Source organism: Meriones unguiculatus, chromosome 15 (assembly GCF_030254825.1).
Source record: "Meriones unguiculatus strain TT.TT164.6M chromosome 15, Bangor_MerUng_6.1, whole genome shotgun sequence".
NCBI classification, from domain to species: Eukaryota; Metazoa; Chordata; class Mammalia; order Rodentia; family Muridae; genus Meriones; species Meriones unguiculatus.
The window spans coordinates 57,792,253-57,811,635 of NC_083362.1; the positions used below are offsets into that span (position 1 = coordinate 57,792,253).

Here is a 19,383-nt window from a genome sequence, read left to right on the forward strand (position 1 = left end):
ATGCTTTGCTCAAAAGACATAAAGAACTGAAGTTTTTCATGCTCACCAAAAAACGGAAGTCAACTTTTCAATTACATGATATCATTTTTCCTTTTATCCTTCTGTCTTATTTTCAAATAATGTGGAGTTTGTTTTTATTTCTTCTTGGGTTCCCTTTTATCTGATGGCTGACTTTAATTAGAATGTCCTCCAAGCCACATTTGAGTCCTGGAGCATGAATTAATACATCAAGAATACACTACTGAATTGTAAAGACAGTTTGTGTCTTGGAGTGTCTTTCGTGCTGAAAGCTTGATAGGAAAGGGCCTCGTTTAATCAAAGTTCTGTGGCATGAGATTCATGGCATTATATGGCAACATAAGGAAAAATGGTTACAGGTGGTCTTGTCTGAGTTTAGGGAAAAAAAATGTTTTAGACCTGATCTAACTTGTCTCTCTACAAAGTAAAATTGTGCCAGAAGTCAGCATGTGGCAGAAAGATTTGAACTGGTCATCATTATTGTTTTATTATATTCAGTCTATTCTGAGCCATGAGCTCAAACTCACTCTAGTTTTTACAGTAATCCCTGACTTTTTTTTCCCACTACCTTCTTTTGAATATAACAAAATGGTTTTATTGATTATACCAACCTTGTTAGATCTGCTTTCTAGACTTTTCTCTTTCATGAATTGTAAAACTTTGTTGTGCAACATTAAGAAGTAAAAGCTAGAGTCTTTTAGTAAAGCTACCCTGACACCAAATGGCAGTTAAGAGCATGATAACATATACTGACTAATGACAATATGCTCTTTATTGTATACACTTTGGCATTAGCTCTTTCTACGTTCAGATAGTAACAAAGTAAATATAGTATCCACACATTATGGTTTTTAGACCTATGAACAAACTCTGTGGCTGTTTCCTTCTAACGTGTTCATATATCTAGAGTAGAATTTTTCTGGAAAGAATATCTAGCCCAAACCAAAAATCACGGGAGATACAGAGAAACTTTTTTGACAGATAAACTTTGGCAATTAGCATTTAAAATATAAAAGGATAGTCTGGTTTATGAGTTTAGTCAGCTTGCACTTAGAATGCTGTTGTTTTTTTTTTTTTTATGCTTAGTAGATTTACTTAAAAAAAACTAACTTTGAGGGCTAGAGAGATTCTTCAGTGTTTAGGAGTAGGGGCAGTTCTTCCAGAGGACTTGGGTTTGGTTCCCAGCACGTACATGACAGCTCAGCATCTGTACCTCCAACCTCAGGAGATCTCATACCCGCTTCTGCCTCCTCAGGTATCAGGCATATATGTGGTAGACTGACATATATGTAGGTCAAACACCCACCCCTGCAGACACAAATAAATTAAAAAATTGAAAGGTACCTGTGTTATTGTCTTAAACAACACAAACATATATGAACAAAACATTGATTATTCCTGGGCTCCTACTTATAGCTGCACTATTGTATAATACTTTACATAACGTTCCTTAATAACAAAGCACTTGTACCTATCTCTGTCAATGGATTATTAAATATATATATTTAAAAAAAAACAAAACAGATTCCACTTAATCACAAACACATGGCCACAAAACCCTGTAGATATTATCTAGGACAAAAGTTGTTAGAATGAGGAATTAAGAGCAAGAAAGTTTAAGTTACCCCCTGAAGTCAACCATTTATTTAACCTATTTCTTAATACTGCTTTCTGGTAATTAAATCTATTCAACCTCCCAAAGCACTTTCATGTCAAGGTCAGAAACAGCTGGATTGGAAGCCCAAATTCCTCAGTGGGATGTAAGATCTGAGCCACAATAGTAAGACTATGAAATAGTCGTTGTAATGATTAGGTCCCTTGTGAAGAGATGCTGAAAATATTTAATGAAATATAATGAAGTCATTAAGCCCAGGCCAACCAGAACATTTAGGAAATGAATAAATTGTTGTTCTCCTTTATCCGTCATTCTCAAATACACGGGGATTTACTCCAGGTTCTAAGATCTTCTGAGTCCTTAGACTTCATAACTGAAATTCAATTTTAAAGGCATTTCAAATGAAGGAATTTAATACCTTTTATAAATGTTGTACTTGTCCACATGAGCTATGTAACTAAGTAAACACTAGACTGAGACTTTTTGAAAACAAAATGGATGAAAAATTCACCCAGTGAGCATTTGTTGTGCTTTTTGGTATTCAAGATACTATAGTCTAGAGACAGTTCTTTTGGGAATCGAGGCATCTCGAAGTTAAAGTGCTCCCAAGAAAGACATAATTGGCATACAACTCAAATGAAAAGAAAAGCAGACACATTTTGAGTTTATGGACCCAAGGGTGGTCGCACAAAGCTTGCAATCTCAGCATTTGCAAATCCGAGGCCGGAGGACCATGGTTTCACGAGGCTAGCCTCAGCTACACAGCAAGGCCCTATTTCCCGAAGTGGAAGCGAAGTTTCATTTACAACTCTACAGTCCTGGCATATGCCCAAGACTTACGGTATGAAAGACTTATTGACATATCATGAGGCTTGCCGAAGAAAGACTCCTTTCTTCAAGGTGGTTAACGTTGAGGTTGTCTCTTGGGGTGATTGAGGTTGATATGGAAAGATTGAAACTCCAAAGGAGGCTGAAGTCAGAGACTGAGAAAAGCAGGGCCTGAAACGGATGCAAGATACGATTGGCTGGGGGCTGGATCTGACCTGAGTGACAAAGGAGCAGTAACTGTGAGTGGGCGCTAAAGTTAGAGGACAGAAACTAGAGCGGCATTTAAGATTAGATCTAAATAGGCTTGAGAAGAGAGGTACACTGGAAATTTTCAAAATTATAAACACTCCTGGGGGAAAAAAATTCCTTTCTAATACAGTTCTCATGTATGAAAATTTCAAAAACACATTAGAAAATTTTAAAAGAAAACTTCAAGATTACTGGCATGTGTGAGGAGACAAGTACTAGGATACTCAGGGTGGTATCTGACTTCCTATGGAAAATCTGGAGCAGTGATTCTCAACATCCCTAGTACTGCAACGCTTTAATACAGTTCTTTATTTTGCAGTAACTCCCAACCATGAAAGTATATGAAAGGATTTTCTTTACTACTTTATAGTTTTGATACTGTTATGACTTGTTTTGTTTTGTTTTGTTTTTTGAGACAGGGTTTCTATGTAGCCTTGACTTCCTAGACTTGCTTTTTAGAGAAGGCTGGCCTCAAACTCACAGAGATCTGCCTCTTGTCTGCTGGGATTACAGGCGTGTGCCACTACACCTGGCCTGTTATGACTCTTAATGTGAATATGTGATATAGATAGGATATCTGATATGTGACCCCTGTGAGAGAATCATGCTACTCCCAAGGGAGTCACGACTCACAGGTTGGGAACCACTGCTCTAGATTTGGCTCATGAGCGTCTCTGAATCCCTCACTGTCAGAAATTCTGCCCTGTGTCTTCATCTGTGCCATTCCGCAGGGAGGGATGCATTTTCATTGTTTTTTACTTTATTGTTGCCCATTTTGATCACCTGCTAAGCAACTTCCAGATAAGAAAATCAAAGCATCAGTTCACAAATTTACCTAATGTCATTACAGCTAAAAATGAGAGAGGCGGGAACCCTGCCCGCTCAGTTCCCCTCCTCTCTCCTTGACTGCCTCTATCTCATGGTGATAAGACATGTAAGATGGAGCCACCTGATCCTTCTACCAGAACACATGTTTCTTCCAACACAAGAACTCAAAGATCCCTTTGAGACTATGAATAGTGGTTTTCCCTTTTATCCTTTATTTCTAATCTTAAGAATCATGAAAGCAGCACAACAGGCACTGACTGTTCTTTTTTGTTTTGTTGTTGTTTTGGTAAATGTCTTAATGAGCCAGGTCATGATTGAACATGCAAAAGCAAAGAGAATGATGAGACTACCTTGATTCTAGTTCAGTCTCTACAGTTTAGAAAGGGCAGTCCCCAGGCAACCCAAAATGACATATCCCAAGAGAAACATTCACTTCCGACTTGCTTGTGCTGCCTGATGTCTCTCTCCACTGCTTCCTGAAGCAGATCCTGGATGTATAGTCATCTCTCCGATCTAGGGTCTTAGTGGTGAGGTTTCTTTCTGAGTGAATGCTAAGGATCCTGTTGCACTTCCGTCTTTTCTGATCAGTAAACTCAAGTGCAGACCTACCTACACGTGTTCTGATGGGAAGGACAGTGCTCTTTGTAAAGGCTGCTAGAACTTTCTCCAGCTGCTGGTGCAGGTGTTGGAAACAGATGCCTCTGTGCTCATCTGGAAACCTCGCAACTCCCCAGTATTCTGGTAATGTTGGACTAAGAGGAAGGTAACTTAAAGGTTCTCTCGCCTTTTGTTTTGATGATTACCCAACCAACATGGAACCAGAACCTACTATTTAATAAATAAAGCTTATAAGTAATAAATTATAACAGCTTATATAATGGCACACAGAGAAAACATTCGTTAGAAATGTAAAGGTCTGCCTCAGCTTCATGCTTCACCATCGTATTCAGAGTTGTCCAAAGGAGAAATAATTCCTTATTTTGCACAGTATTTTTATAACCCTCACACTGATAGAGTTAGCCCTTTGTGGATATTTCTTTATACTTTAAAACTTGTACTAATTTAGTTTCAGGTCATACACTGGCAGTTAGTCTACACGCATCTGAAAGGGGTGTCAGCTTTAGGAGAGCCCATTTTCACTTTGAAGTGATTCTCTGCAGTCAATGCCCAATGCCCCAAATCTAGTTTTCAGTTTGTTCCAGGTTCTTCCTTCCCTGTCGGGAGTGACTTTTGTGCTATTCTTATTAGTGGACAGAGACAACTGATAAGACCTACTTCCTATTTTTATGTTTGAAAGATTTAGTATAAACATTCTCTCTGGTACACATTTTTTTTATGTATGTTGTTAACCTCAACAACAACAAAACATTTTCATGATGTGGTAACCTGCCTTGTTTATGCCCTGAATTTTACACTTAGTATTTAAATCCTGAGGAATTAATTAGAGGAAATAAAATTATTCAACTCAGAATGTTTTGCCAAATCATCATATCCATTAAAAAAAAAAAGTGGATACCAGTTGGATTCAGAATTGCCCTAGCTTGTTAATGGGTACATTCACTAGGAGATAAAAATCCCAGCTCTGCATTAACTAGTTTCCCATAGTAATCAATAATAATTAATGCCTAATATTATAACATAATAATGCCTAATATAACATTCTACCTATTAAAATACTTAATTTGGAAATATTTTTTCAAATTATATTTGAGAGATGTGTTTGTTGTCTGATTAGTTTTCAATGTGGAGAAAAATTGGGAGGTGATTGGTTTGGGGACCTGCTTTGTCAAAGAAGTGGCAAATCAAACCTGGAGGGAAATTTCAGCTGAGGGATCTGATTGATAACAGCCTGAAAAAAGCCAATACACTACACCGTAGTCATCTGCTATCATACCAGCTCCTATGAGAGGCAATGTATCCGAGGAATGTTTTACTACAAGGTAAACACAGTCAGAAAGCGTATTTGCAGAAGTATGTATGTTGAATTGATTTCAATAACTGAAATGGGTAGATGCTGAGACCATGCCATTTTTAAAAAATGTTATCTGTTAGAAAGTTTACATAGTCTCAACAAATGACTAGTAGAGTCTCCAAGGGATATAAAGATACTGTCTAAAGGCAGTCCAGGGAGAAAGCATAGTTTTATGTAACAAAGATGACTAAGGTTTTTGTGAAGAGGATTAGAGTAACTGTTAGCTCCGAGAATTACCTTTTCTGATTTGCAGGATACGCTGGGCCTTTGAACAAGAAGATGATCTTCAAGTGAGTTTAGGTATAGCTTTTCGTCTTTAGTTACTGCCAGGTGACAGAGTGATTCACTGATGCTGCTTACACAAAGCACAGCTTCAGCAGGTATTGAGCAGCCAGAATACCCAGACTCCTAGTGGAAGCCTTCACCAAGGCTTTATGTCTTTGTAATTAGGGACCCTCTACTTAATTTCAGAGATTGGAAGACAGTTTTTTGAAAAGAGTTTTGTGAAATCCATTGTGCTGCCTTTTCTTATAAAAATGTACTTGAATTTTTAAAAATTTCACAAAATATGCTAAGCCCAAGGAAAAAAAAGATAATATTTATTTTAAAAAAATTCATGTTTTTTAAAATTCCCAGAACAAGAGAATGGATTCCTATGAATAAATGATTTTCAAGTAGGTAAAATATCCCAGTTGCAGTAAAAGTCCTCTCCTGATTTTCATTTTTGGAATACAATCTTTTAGCATGTGCGTAGGTAGCATACGGGTGGACTGTATGAGTTTCTCATACCCACCCAGTAAAATTTACCACTGTCCTTTCTATTGGAAGATGCTACTATTAATGGCTGTAAATGTGTGATAAGTATGACATCAGAGATTTGGGACCGGATGCCTGTGTCCTGTGCCCATGGAGGCTGGTGTTGGATTTACAGCCAGGTCTGAGCTTTGCAGAGTATGTCACTTTTAGGAGCTTACTGGAGTCAGCTCTGAAAAGTCTGTAGCCATTCCTCCCATTTCTTATTAATACAACAGTAGTTCAAAGGACAAGAGAGAAGGTCTGCCTTGCGGTCACTCCTTTAAATTCAATCTCCAGTTGTATGTATTAAAAGCCTGCCTATTTTTAATTGTGCTTTTACCCACCAAAACACTGCAAGATGTTAACATACTCTTGTTTCCTCTCTAGTCCACATATTTTGTACAAATTCTGCAGATTAATATTCAAATTCCCTACAGTCTTCATTAAAATTGCGCCATACACACATTGATATGTGTGTGAGTGTGTGTATGTGTCTACATGCCTATGTGTGTGCATATGTGTTCTTACCTTTTTTGAAATATTTCTATTTGAAGATAAGTTGAATCTTTTATTTCTACTCCTGAGAGTCCTGACCACATTTTTTAAATTTTTATTCTGTTTTGCTACTTCTTGATCTAGCTATCGGGCAGTAAAGTGTGTCTCATGAAAGACAGCACAAGAAATACCTATCAATATTTTGTTTGGTTTGTTTTTCCCTTATGTAGCTTTCAAGGAAAGGCTTGACACAAACGAGTAAGAGCCAATGGAGAATCACAGGGCTTGCTGTCTCAAACAATGGCTCTTATTAATTGAGGACCTGCTTATTTTAGAGTCTGCACTTTGGACTTTATCATTGCTCCTGATTAGCATCAGTAATTTCATTCTGACACACCTCTATTGAAGTTCTCCTTGTCTCTAGTCTTCCACAAAGCACATCACAATAAAGTTATCTTCATAAGGGTTTAATGACATCATGAAAAAAATGAAGAAAATACTAAAGGGCCTAAGAAAGCCATTCACAACCTTAAAAAAAAAACAAAAAAACTCAGATGACCTTATTCTGTGCTGGTAAAAAGTAGCCTAAAAGTGGTAAAGTGCATTGAATGAAACTCATTATTTTCTCCATATTGTTCCATCTGTCTATGAACTCTTGATCTTTCTGTCTATAGAATCAAAATGAAAATGTCACCACATACATCTCCTAATCATAACACTGTCAATAATTTCAAGGGTATAGTATTACATCTCAATTTATTATGCAATCACAACTATTAAAATGTGTCTTTTAAAATCGGGCATGAAGACGCATTGCCTGTAATCACAGCATTTGGGAGGCGGGAGCCGGAGCACTGGGGGTAAAAGGTCATCCTCAGCAGCATAAAGAACTTGAACCCAGCCTGGAATGCCTGGGACTCTGTCTGGAAAAAAGAAGGGGAGTTGCTGGGAAGTTGGCTGGGTGCTTAAAATGCCCACAGCTTAACTCTCAGGACTGGAGTTCAAATCACAGGTTTAGTGATCTAACCAAAATCCAGCACGTGGTAGGCAGAGCCAGGCCATCCTGGGCACACTCTAGCTACCTAGATTAGCCATCTAGATGGGTTCAACTGAGAGACTCTTTCTGAAGGAATAAAAAGAACAGTAAAGAAAGACTCCTGATTTCAACTTCAGCCCTCCACATACATACTGCACAGATGCAAACACAGATACATCATCATATCCAAACACACATTATATACATACGCAAAAAAGTACCTCTCTCATTAAACAGTATTTGGGTATAAGTTTTAAAATGATTTCTCTATCAGAATTCTTATTCTGTTTATATAGATTTATAAAAAGGTAAATATTATGGTCCATATGTATATAATTGTGTGTGTGTATATGATTATTCCAGGGTCTTCTTACTGACCCTGGAACTTTAATTTCATAAAAAAAAAATTGTTTGTAAAACCTCTTGGTTGTATAAATGATAATATGAAGACTAACCAAAACTTCATAGAAATAAGATAAAGCCACAGTTCATTATTTTCAAAAGCAGGAAATATATCACTTTCCTGTGGTCTTTCACCATATTTTACTACTTTCACATTTAATAAGAAAACTCAAGCCAATTTGCATGTTTTCTTCCAATAAATAGTTGTTATTTCAGCCAATTGTCTATAGAAATGTGATATCAGCTACCATGGGCTACATCTGAGCAGGGATTTTAGGTTATATCCATACATGGTCCTTGGTTGGAGAAACAGTCTCATAGAAGACCCCTGTGGCCATGGTAGCTCAGTATCTAAGTGGGTATCCCTAATAAGGGGAACAAGGGACAATTTCTGACATGAGCTCAATGGCTGGCTCTTTGACCCCCCCCCCACCAAGGGAGGAGCAGCCAGGGTAGGCCACAGAGGAGGACATTGCAGCCGGTCCTGAAGATACCTGTTAAGCTAGGTTCAGATGGAATGGGAGGAGGACCTCCCCTATTATTGGACTTAGAAAGTGGCAGGGAGGAGATAAGGGAGGGAGGGTGAGATTGGGAGGGAATGAGGGAGGGGACTACAGCTGGGATACAAAGTAAATAACCTGTGATCAATATAAAATAATAAAAATTATTTAAAAAATGTGATATCAGGACTTGTCACCACGGCAACCCAGAGTTACAAGTACACAAGAAGAATATAAAATATTGGCACATCTAAACTCTATCTTTGATTCAGATTGGATACAATTTGTGACACAAGCCTATGTTTACAAAGCCTGTGAGAGAAAGGATACATCCTCTTTAAAGTGAAAAGTTCTGTAATTAGACCAAATTTTATCGGTTAAATATATGTATATATCATACTTTAATATTTAAATGTATTTTTACTTAAAAGTATGTAAATATATTTATAAAGATATTCATATATTAGATTCTACTTATAATATTTTTTACTGAAACAACCTTACACTGTGAAGTAACAAAGAAATTAAAACAGGTGCTTTTGACATATATTTTTAAAATTTTTAAAGCAAACGCAATGAGGGAGGAGAAATTTTTTTCTCAGTAAGTTTCTGCCTTGCACTAAATTGTAGGAATGGATTGTTGGAGCACTCCGTGGCATTAAACACAAGACTGTCGCTCAGCTGGCCATTAGTAGGTATGGAACTTGTCGTTACACTCAGTCCCTTTGGAAGAGATGAAGCAGGCATTTAAACTCCTTGACTCCTTCCACCGTCGTCTTGATTTTTACGTTGTTTAAATCTCAGGAGCGATGCTAATCCTTTCCAGTTCATGCTGTTTTCCCAGCCTTGACTATCCCTCTAATGATCTAGACTCTCACAGACCATTTTGTTGTCATCTCATGTGAAACTCCTTAGTAACAGTTTCCAATATTTTTCATTTCACCCAAAGTTGGAGAAATAGTGTATCTCAACGGACCCGTTAGAGATGCACAGTACCACTGCTGGATATGTTTATGTTCCATACCGACTCCTGGCCAGCCTAGAGACAGTCTTGTGTTTAATACCATGAAGTCACAAGCTTTTGTGTGCTCTAACAATCCATCCCTACAATTTAGTGCAAGGCAGAAATTTGCTGACAAAACAAAACAAAACAAACATACAAAACCACAATATGCTTGCAAGGCCCAAGAGCTAGCTTGGATCTCTCAACTCAACTGTTGGGTAAAGTGGCTTGTAAAACAAGCTTTACCACTGAGCTGCCGTATCACTTAGGCACACTTTCTTTCTTTTTTTGTCTCAGTGTCCAAGTGTCCCAGATAAAAGTCACAGGAGATATTACTTGACACACAAGAAACAATTGATAAAGGCCCACTGACATTTTACTACCATTGCCATTAGCCCATAACTTAATTTAAAAAAAAAATCACGTTTTTGTGACAGTAGAATACATCTTTCTCTCAGACATCTATTAACTTCTTCAAGCTCATACAACATCAAATGCAATTTAAGAGATAACCTCTTAATGAATTAAGTCTAATTCTGTTGTTTGATAGAGAGGGGCAAATAATGAAGAAAAACCAATCTATCTCAGCTAGTCTCTTCATTCTTTTTGAAATTACCAAAATTGTGCCTGTGTTATTACTTACAATAAGTTATAAATCTGTATTGCATAAAATAGTCCAGTTGAGAAATGATTTTTCAAGACAAAGATAATAGTAATATTAATGCTAGTTTTGTATTACCAATAATCTAAGACCAGAGGTGGTAAACTACAGACCATGACCAAAGAAAATCCACAATGTTTTGTTAATAAACTCTTATTGGAAACAGCCATGCTTATTCATTTATATGCTGTCTGTGGTTCCTTCTGAGGTGTCCCAAAACACTACAGCTCTCTAAAGAGAAAGTTGTTGGTTGATGACCTACAGTTCTGTTTCCCAGTTGTTCTGTTTTCATATTGTCACAACCTTCCTTCCTGGGCCTGATAGAGACGGATAATGTTAAACCTGAGAGTAGACTAAACTTTTACTTTTCAAACTTGAAAATTTAAAAGGACACACAGATTTTCCTACTTACTGTGTGTGCTTAACAGCAGATACATTAAGCCATATTTCTTTGTATAGTTCATTCCAAAGAGTATAGCTGTGCTCTTTTCATTGGTATTCAATTGTAATTCCATTTATTGTCAGATAATGTGAAGAAGAAAGATTTAGAAAAGATCCATCCTTTTATTCCCTTCTATTCCCCTTTGATTGTAAAACATGTTGAATGTTATATTTTAATATAATACTTGTATATTTAGTGTTGCATTAATAAGCAAAGGTATGCAAATAGTCTATGTAGGTATCAATTAATCATTGCATTCTTAAAACTCAGTTGTCATAGTCAACACTCTGATTCCACTATGGTGATAAAGGTATCAAAATAACAAAGACATCAAGGTTTTCGTCAGGAGTGGTATAAATGCCAATGACAGCAATGCCTTCTTATGATTGCTATAGAATTTGAATACAGAAAGGAGAGATTACATTTCAAAGCTAAAGCAAAGTAGCTTGATGGGAGATGTTGAAGAATCAAAAGAATTTTAGAAAAAAACTGAAAAGTTCTTGAAAAAAATCAGAAACAGAGAGAAATGAACCAACAGGAGTGGCCGAGCATTAAGGAATAGAATGACAAAACAAGGAGGGAACATGATTCCAGCCGATAGCATAAAGATCAGGTGTGGCAGTCAGGTCAGACAGAGGGCAGATAAGAGGCAGACTGAGGGCATGGGTAGAAGAAATGAACAAAATCAGGTCAGTGCCCGACATAAACACAAACAACAATAGTCAGATTTTAAGTGGTTTTACAAGTACATTTTCGCACTGAATTATTTATGTATTTATCCACGTTTTCCAAACTGCATTCAAAGAAAACTGTTGTTTTTTTTTTTTCTTGTCACATAAAATAGAGATTTCCAAGACTGACAATTCAAGATGCCATTTCTCACTCTCACTCTAGTTCTGTTTCTACTGAACCTTATCAGCATGGTAAGTTCTCTGTAAGACATGCTGCAAGAGATGCACATTATCAATATAGCTACTATACATAGACATAATATATATACACATACATGTTTCCTTTATTGTTGAGAATTCAATTATAAGTCATTGAATCTTTAGTCCATACTTTTTTTATAGAATACAGCAAATTGGCAACATGCATAAAACTGTTTCCTAATTAACCTTTTGCAGGGCTAAGTCGGCTTTATTTTAAAATCCTCCTTGTCAAGACATACATAAACAGGGCTAAGCAGGATTATTTTTGCAAATTTTGATGTTTTAGAAATCTTTTTACATGTTGAAGCTGGTGAGATGGTTCAGTAGGTAAAGCACTTGCCACACAACTGTGAGATCATGAGTTCAAATCCCCAGAACTCATATAAAAGCCAGAAGCATCACAATGTGTCTATAATCCCAGCAGGATTCCTGAAGTGATATGGGTAGTGGAGACAAAAAAAGCTCTCTGGCAGGAAGGCTAGCCTGCCATACAAGAGCAAGAGAAGAGCAAGAAGGTGAGGACAAGCTCTTGAGGTTGTCTTCTGACATCCACACACTGTGCACACACACAAACACATATATGTCATATATGCATGTAATACACACAGAGGTATTAAGTAAAAAAATATCATATCAGCAACCATGAAAGTCCACTTACATTCATTCCTTACTGGTTTCCATGCCTCCTCCTAAGTAAGACAGGGGAAATTAAAATTGTTCAGTCTAACTTTAATTTTCCTCCATCATTAAAAATAAACCCCTGCTAAAATAACAAACCTTTGACTGCTGAGATTTAGAAAGCTTCATTAAGGAGAAAAAGGACAATCATGAAGAATATTCCTTCTGTTAATGAGACTCTAGGACATTCGCATTAAAACTGGAAGATACGAAAATCAAGACTCCCAACAACTGTGAGCCAAAGCTATCTTTCTCTTTCAAAAATCTCTTTTTACAAAGAATCTGATGACGTATTAAAGGTTTTGGTAAATAAGAACTTATTTAACTGTCTAAATGTGTTACCCAAAATCATTCTTAACCTACTTACTTATGCAAACATTCCAACATGTAAGAGTCTGCAACATGTTTGGATGGCTTTCAAAACTCTGAGTGATGTCTTTTTTCACAAACTGAACATTTCAAGTAATTTGTAATTGAAATCAGTATATTATTTTATTTATTAATTAGTATTAGTACTAATAGTATTTGATTTTGGTTTATTTTTGTTTCGTTTGTTTGTTTTTAAAACAGGGTTTCTCTGTATGGTCCTGGCTGTCATTGAACTCGCTCTGTAGACCAGTCTGGCCTTGAATTCACAGAGGTCCACCTGCCTCTGCCTCCCAAGTGCTGGGATCATATGCCATCACTGACCAGCACATTATGTCATGATATAATTAAATGATCTAGGAGCTGCATACTCTCCTGAGAAACTCAAAAGCATTTCAGATTGTTGCATGGGATGTGGGAGAAGGAGAACCATTATTCAGTTGGGAGCTATGGTGAAAACCAGGCCAAAGCTGGACAGGCGGCCTGCCTTTCCACATACTGCATTACCTGCTCCCTTGCAATCCAGTGAGAAAACTAAAGCAATGTTGAGGGGAAAGCAACTGACTTCTGCAAATTGTTTTCTGACTTTTACATGTACTCTGTGGCACACACACCTCACAGAACACATCCAAAGTAAACTAATAAACGGTAATAGAAGAGAAACTTTTAAAAAGATTACATGTTTATCAGCCCCTTCTTAAAAACGAGAAAGCCCACGCTGAAGAAGGTTAATCCGTTGATGGTACAGAACAGTGAATGTGATGGCAGAACTCCTCCAGGTGTCCTGGAGGACACCAGGTGTCCATTCTATATTATCGCAAAGCCGTAGCCCACAGGCAGACAGCACAGACAACAGCCATAGAAGTTTATAAAATTACATGCTAATGCCTGGGAGTTTGTCAAGAAAATTCTCAGTCAAGATTTTGTTAATTAAAATGCACTTCGGTTTCATTGACCATAAGCCTTCCCCATATATTTTCTTAGAATGGGTAAGTTATGAACTAAGTGTGAAAAAATGAACTATAAAATTCATGAGGGAACTGTTTGGCCTTACAATTGGAACCATGATATATTTCAGTGTTAACAATTATAAAGCACTTAATATAATTAACTTTTAATTACTACTCTTCATCCACATACAATTTTATTACTAAATTGAATAGGAAGAAAATAACTCAACTTTTAGAAAATCTTTGCCTGAAGAAAACTGAGACTGGGAAACTTAGGAAAGAATGGGGCGATAGTAAGACCGGGAGAGGAAAGGAGCTCCACAAAGAGAGCAACAGAACCAAAATTTCTGGGCACAGGGGTCTTTTCTGAGACTCATACTCCAACCAAGGACCATTCATGGATATAACCTAGAACCCCTGCTCAGATGTAGCCCGTGGCAGTTCAGTGTCCAACTGAGTAACCTAGAAAGGGGAACAGGGACTGTCTCTGACCTGAACTCAGTGGCTAGCTCTTTGACCACCTCCCCCTGAGGGGGAAGCAGCCTTGCCAGGCCACAGAGGAGGACAATGCAGCCAGTTCAGATGAGACTGGATAAGCTAGGGTCAGATGGGAAGGGAAGAGGAACTCCCGTATCCGTGGACTTGGAGAGGGGAATTGGAGGAGATAATGGAGAGAGGGTGGGATTGGGAGGGGAGGTGGGAGGGCGCTACAGCTAAGATACAAAATGAATAAACTATAATTAAAATAAAAAAATAAAAATTTAATTAAAAAAAAAAGAAAACTGAGACCGTGGCAAAGAGTTCTTAGGAAGTCATCTAGATTTCCCAGTGCAACAGGTATAGTCACCCACCTCTTAGATTCTAAAGGATTCTCTGTCAGTGATTCAATGCTAGCTGGCTGTGTTAATCTACAATTTTTTTTTTTTTTTGCATCACTCCCTTTCAGTGGTTCAGTAAAATGGTGCTGGTGGCATTTGTTTCTTACATGAGTCTTTCAGAGTATAGAATTCTCATGGCCTCATCTTCTCCCATAACTATATTGGGATTTTGTTTTAATGTTCCTGTCAGTGACTGCTCCTCAGCCAATATGAATAATCTGTCCTCTGCAGTGCCATCAGGAACATTTTGAAGTTATGCAGCTGCGTACCTTTTCTCAGTTGCATAAATGTGTGGTCCGTCAGGCATCTTCATTACAGGGATATCCAGGCCCTGATGAGCACGCTCAGTCCCATTGTCATGGGATGTTCATGTAGCTTCCCACCAGCTTTTTGGGAAGGGACCTTGACTGCTGCCTCCCTAGGCTACTTCACGGGTATCACTGTGACACTTCACAAATCTCTACTGTGACCTTTCTCCATACTTGCAGATTCTCATCTGAAGATCTTAGTGGCAACTTAAAAGAAGAAAAAACTCTTCCTGACATTTTGTTGATAAGTTTACTTTGCCTATCCAAAGCATAACCTGCTACTGCAACTGAACTCTACACTTTAGTTACACTTTCCTTTTCTATGTTCTGTTTTCCTGGAACCTATTCACAATTCAAAAAAGCTGAATTTTGGTCATGGATTTTTTTTAAAAAAATTCATTGGTTCTACATATCCATTTATCAGAATATGCGGTATCAAATCAAAATGTCACTGGAGTTCATCAGTTATTATTCTTTGTTAAAAAGAGTAGGGTAAAGTCGTGGGGAAGGAGCTCGGGATGGATCTGGGGGACTTGAAGGGGAAGGGAGTGCGTAAATATAATCAAAATAGATTCTGTTAATTCTCAAAAATGCAAAATACTTTAAAACACGCCAAAAATGTTCACTGTTTTTCAGTGAAAAACCTTTCAGGGAAACAACGTACATTTAAAATAATGTTACTGTCGTATTATAATGCTGAAGTTTTCAAAAAATCTTCTTTGTGCTTGATAATTAATAAGTTTAAGATTTACATTTCATCTGTTTTCTGATTTTTTAAAATCTTCCTTAAGCTCAGGTAAAATAAAAATAAAATTTAGTTTTCATTACAATAATACTAGTAATTATTCCGATAAAACTATTTTGGTTAAAATATCAAAACACACCTGCATAAAACCTTATTTTGTTTGTTGATTTTGAAACAGCGTTTCTCTGTAGCCCTGGCTGTCCTGGAACTCACTCTGTAGACAAGGCTGGCCTTAAATTCAAATATTGGCCCACCTCTGCACCTCAAGTGCTGGGATTAAAGGTGTATGCTACCACCACCGCCAGGCCTGCCTAAATTTTAATTTCTAGGTAATCATTCATTGAGAGTAGAATGAGTGGATAATTTCTTGTGTGTAGCTTTATATGCTTCACCTTTTATGTAATATATGCAGATAACTATTTGTAAGGAACAAAGAAATTTTGAATTTGCATATTTCTGAATTATAGTTTATTAGCTATCTGATTTATTATAAATGCATGAACAAGACACTTTTCACAACCATTTTTATAAAATGCTTTTACTTTCAACAAAATTGAAATGTGTTTTGATAGGCACATTGGCAATAATATCTCATAATATATTTTCAAATCACGAGCTCCTTCAGAAATAGCCAGAACTGTTGCTATAGAACTCATCATTTAAATAATATGTTCATACCCATTTGCTGTTGGACATACGGAGAGTATGTCTATATAGTTATAGTTGTAGTTACCAGTGGATGGATACAGGTAAATAGATAGATATATAAAGATCCAACTATGTAGATCCAGATATGTATAAATGTACATAGATATAGATGTATAGAGTAAATATATAAAAACATAAACAGATATATAGATAGATGAGATAAAGATAAATAGGCATTAATAGATATTGATATGTAGATACAGTCATTCAGATTTGTGTCAGGTTTTTCTATTGGGTTCAGCATCATTAATATTCTTAAAGAAATTCCAGTTGTATCTCCATAATTTGATGAGTTGCTACCTCAAAATTCCAAAAACATTGCAGTCAATAGAGTAACCCTGTGAAGGGGTCATCACAAGCTCATTAGATCAAGAACACAAAGGAGAACTTTAATCAGATGCTATGGGTCCTCTTTCACATGAATGTGAGTTTCTGTTGAAACCCATCAGGTCTGCTGATTATTTGGTGACATCTGCTGCATGCAAATAACCATCTACAGAAGTAGAAGTGGATGCTAAATACTCCTGAACTCTGTAATTTAATGTATATTTTAATGAAGTGAACAGTGAGATTCCTGACAGGCATCAGCAAATTTGAAATAGAGCCGTCCAAGTTTCTCATCCAGTTTGGAAGTAATGAGACTTGTTCCATAAAGTGATAAAATTTATGCCATAAATTATCTCCAAGAGAACAGTGCTTCACGAAGCAAGCTTCTCATTTGTTGGGACTAGATTTAAAAAAAAATAGTTGTTCAAATGGATTGCCTTGTTAAAGGGAGCTGAGCTATATTTTCTGTGATAACTTTTGCTCATGATCAAAGAAATGAAACAAACCTAAGTTCATGAAGCTTGATATCACTCAGTCATTTATTTAGTTATTGCAACAAAACTTGGACCCTAGAATATATCCTAACCATCCTCATGTCTGCCCATCAGCCTTTCATAGTATTCTCAGAGACCTTTCCAGGAATCAAGTTCCTGTTTCTCAGAATATTCAGAAAGTGTTTGAAGTGTTTTGTTGGGCTTTGTATTTTGTTCCTTTCTGGAAAAAAGAGAGAGAGAAATAAAGCATATGTTTCAAACCAGGATTTTTTTTTTTTTTTTTTTTTTTTTTGCTAAAGTAATGTACTTTATAGTATACTAAAATCACTGTGATAAATAAGTACTGTTCATTTAGGCCCATGTTATAGGTAGGACTAGCTTGTTGTCAGGCATAGACTCAGGCCTTAAATTTAGTTAGCACAGTGTTTTCTGGTGCAATAAAAGCCTATAATCATCTACTGCTAGCTAAGCTAGTCGATGCGGTGCTTGGAGATTGACTCACCTGTGATTGGCACAATGAATGTTATGAATTTAAAATTACCTTTACAGAGTGAGTTTATGTCTGTTGCCATAATATTTGGGGCCCAAATAGATTTTTCATGACTCACAGTCAAGGATCTGTTCACTCAAAGTGCGCTTTATAATATTTAAATAAAACGCAAATGTCCCATGAGTCAAAATCCTTTCCACATTTGATGAGCACAGACAAAGTTATGAGAGGTGTGACTTGGCAGAGAGGAAAACACAGATGCTGCATCAAATCTGCAAAGCTGTAGATTTTGTTAAATATTTATTGTCATGCTAAGATGTCTTCTATGTGCCGAGAGTTCGGAACTGAACAATGTAGTATAAGCAGCTTAAAAACCTAAGAAGGCAGAAGGAAAGAACAGATGAAAAATGTTAAGAAGAAAAACAATAATAGAAAAAATCCATGAACTAAAGGTGGCTTTTGAACAGGAAGCATAGGGGACAGAAGACGGGGAGCTTCCCTATGCTTCTTGTAACATGCAGACTGGAAATTGTGTGACCGACCTCATTGACAGTGCTCATTTCTTCCTGAACACTTTGAACAATGGCACCTGCAGACACCCATAATTCCCGATGACTCAGTTGTCATATCAAAGTTTTCCTCAGGCATGGAAGAATGTTTCTTGGGTATTCAGAATGTTAAAAAAAACAAAAACAAAAAAAAACAACTCGCATTTTTATAAAAACCTAGATAATTCAAACCAACCAGTATGCTAAGCCATCGTCTTGTAATCTTTTTTTTTTCCTATTTTTTTTCAATGCAGTTTATTCAGGAACCTTGAACAATCATCTGACCCTGGGGAAAGCCAGCCCACAGCTTAAATAGCCTCTGGGTAGCCAACCCCAGCTTGCCACGGGGGCAATGCAGATAGGTCCACATACATGGAAGCAAGCCAGATCCTCAGCCTTAGCCAAATGTGGAGTTGTTCGTGACAGAGAGCACTCACCATCGGGAAGGTGGAAGGCGGAAACCAGCTCCATCTTTCAGGCGCGGCATTCCGCAGCTCTCTACAGTTCCCCCTTTTTGTTTTAGACACATCAGGCAAGAGTAGAGGTCTGATCTCTGATGTTAGAAATAAATTGGGACTTTGTACTGATGTTCATTTAGGTGTCATCCACCCAAAGAGCATCAGACCCGACTGATACCTTTTTCTCAGAGGCAGGACCTGGGGCATCAACCCACATGCAATCAGACATGCTCTTCTCTGGGTCGAAAGTGGCTGACCCTGAGTGCAGTGCTTAGCCTTGCATCCTGAGCGTAGCATTTTGGCTTTTTATGGTAGCCAACCATGCTTGGGGAGACTGTCCTGCTTCAATGGCTGTAAAGGCCTGAATGGTCATGGCTGCATTACGCTGTTGTGAGACTCTAATCTTGCATATATACCACAGGCAAACCAAGGAGACCAACACCAGGCCTGCTAATGCTCCCATGCCGGCCCATTCCTTCAGATGATTCATGGCTGCAGCAATCCATGATGATAATCCTGTGGCTAGTCCTGCGTCCACTCTGGTAGAATTTACCATGACAATGGCCACTCTCAGCTGCTCCATCGTAGTATCGAATTCTCCAGTCCAATTACCTAAAATATAGCTCGACAATTGTTTAGACAGATTTGCAGCACAGG

At 37.4% G+C, this 19,383-nt stretch overlaps 1 protein-coding gene across 1 annotated transcript in view; it reads left to right on the forward strand.

The window, feature by feature from the left end:
- Positions 1–19,383, forward strand: part of Vwc2l (von Willebrand factor C domain containing 2 like) — a 171,671-nt gene that overhangs the window by 3,938 nt on the left and 148,350 nt on the right. The gene's annotated exons all lie outside the window — the stretch shown is intronic.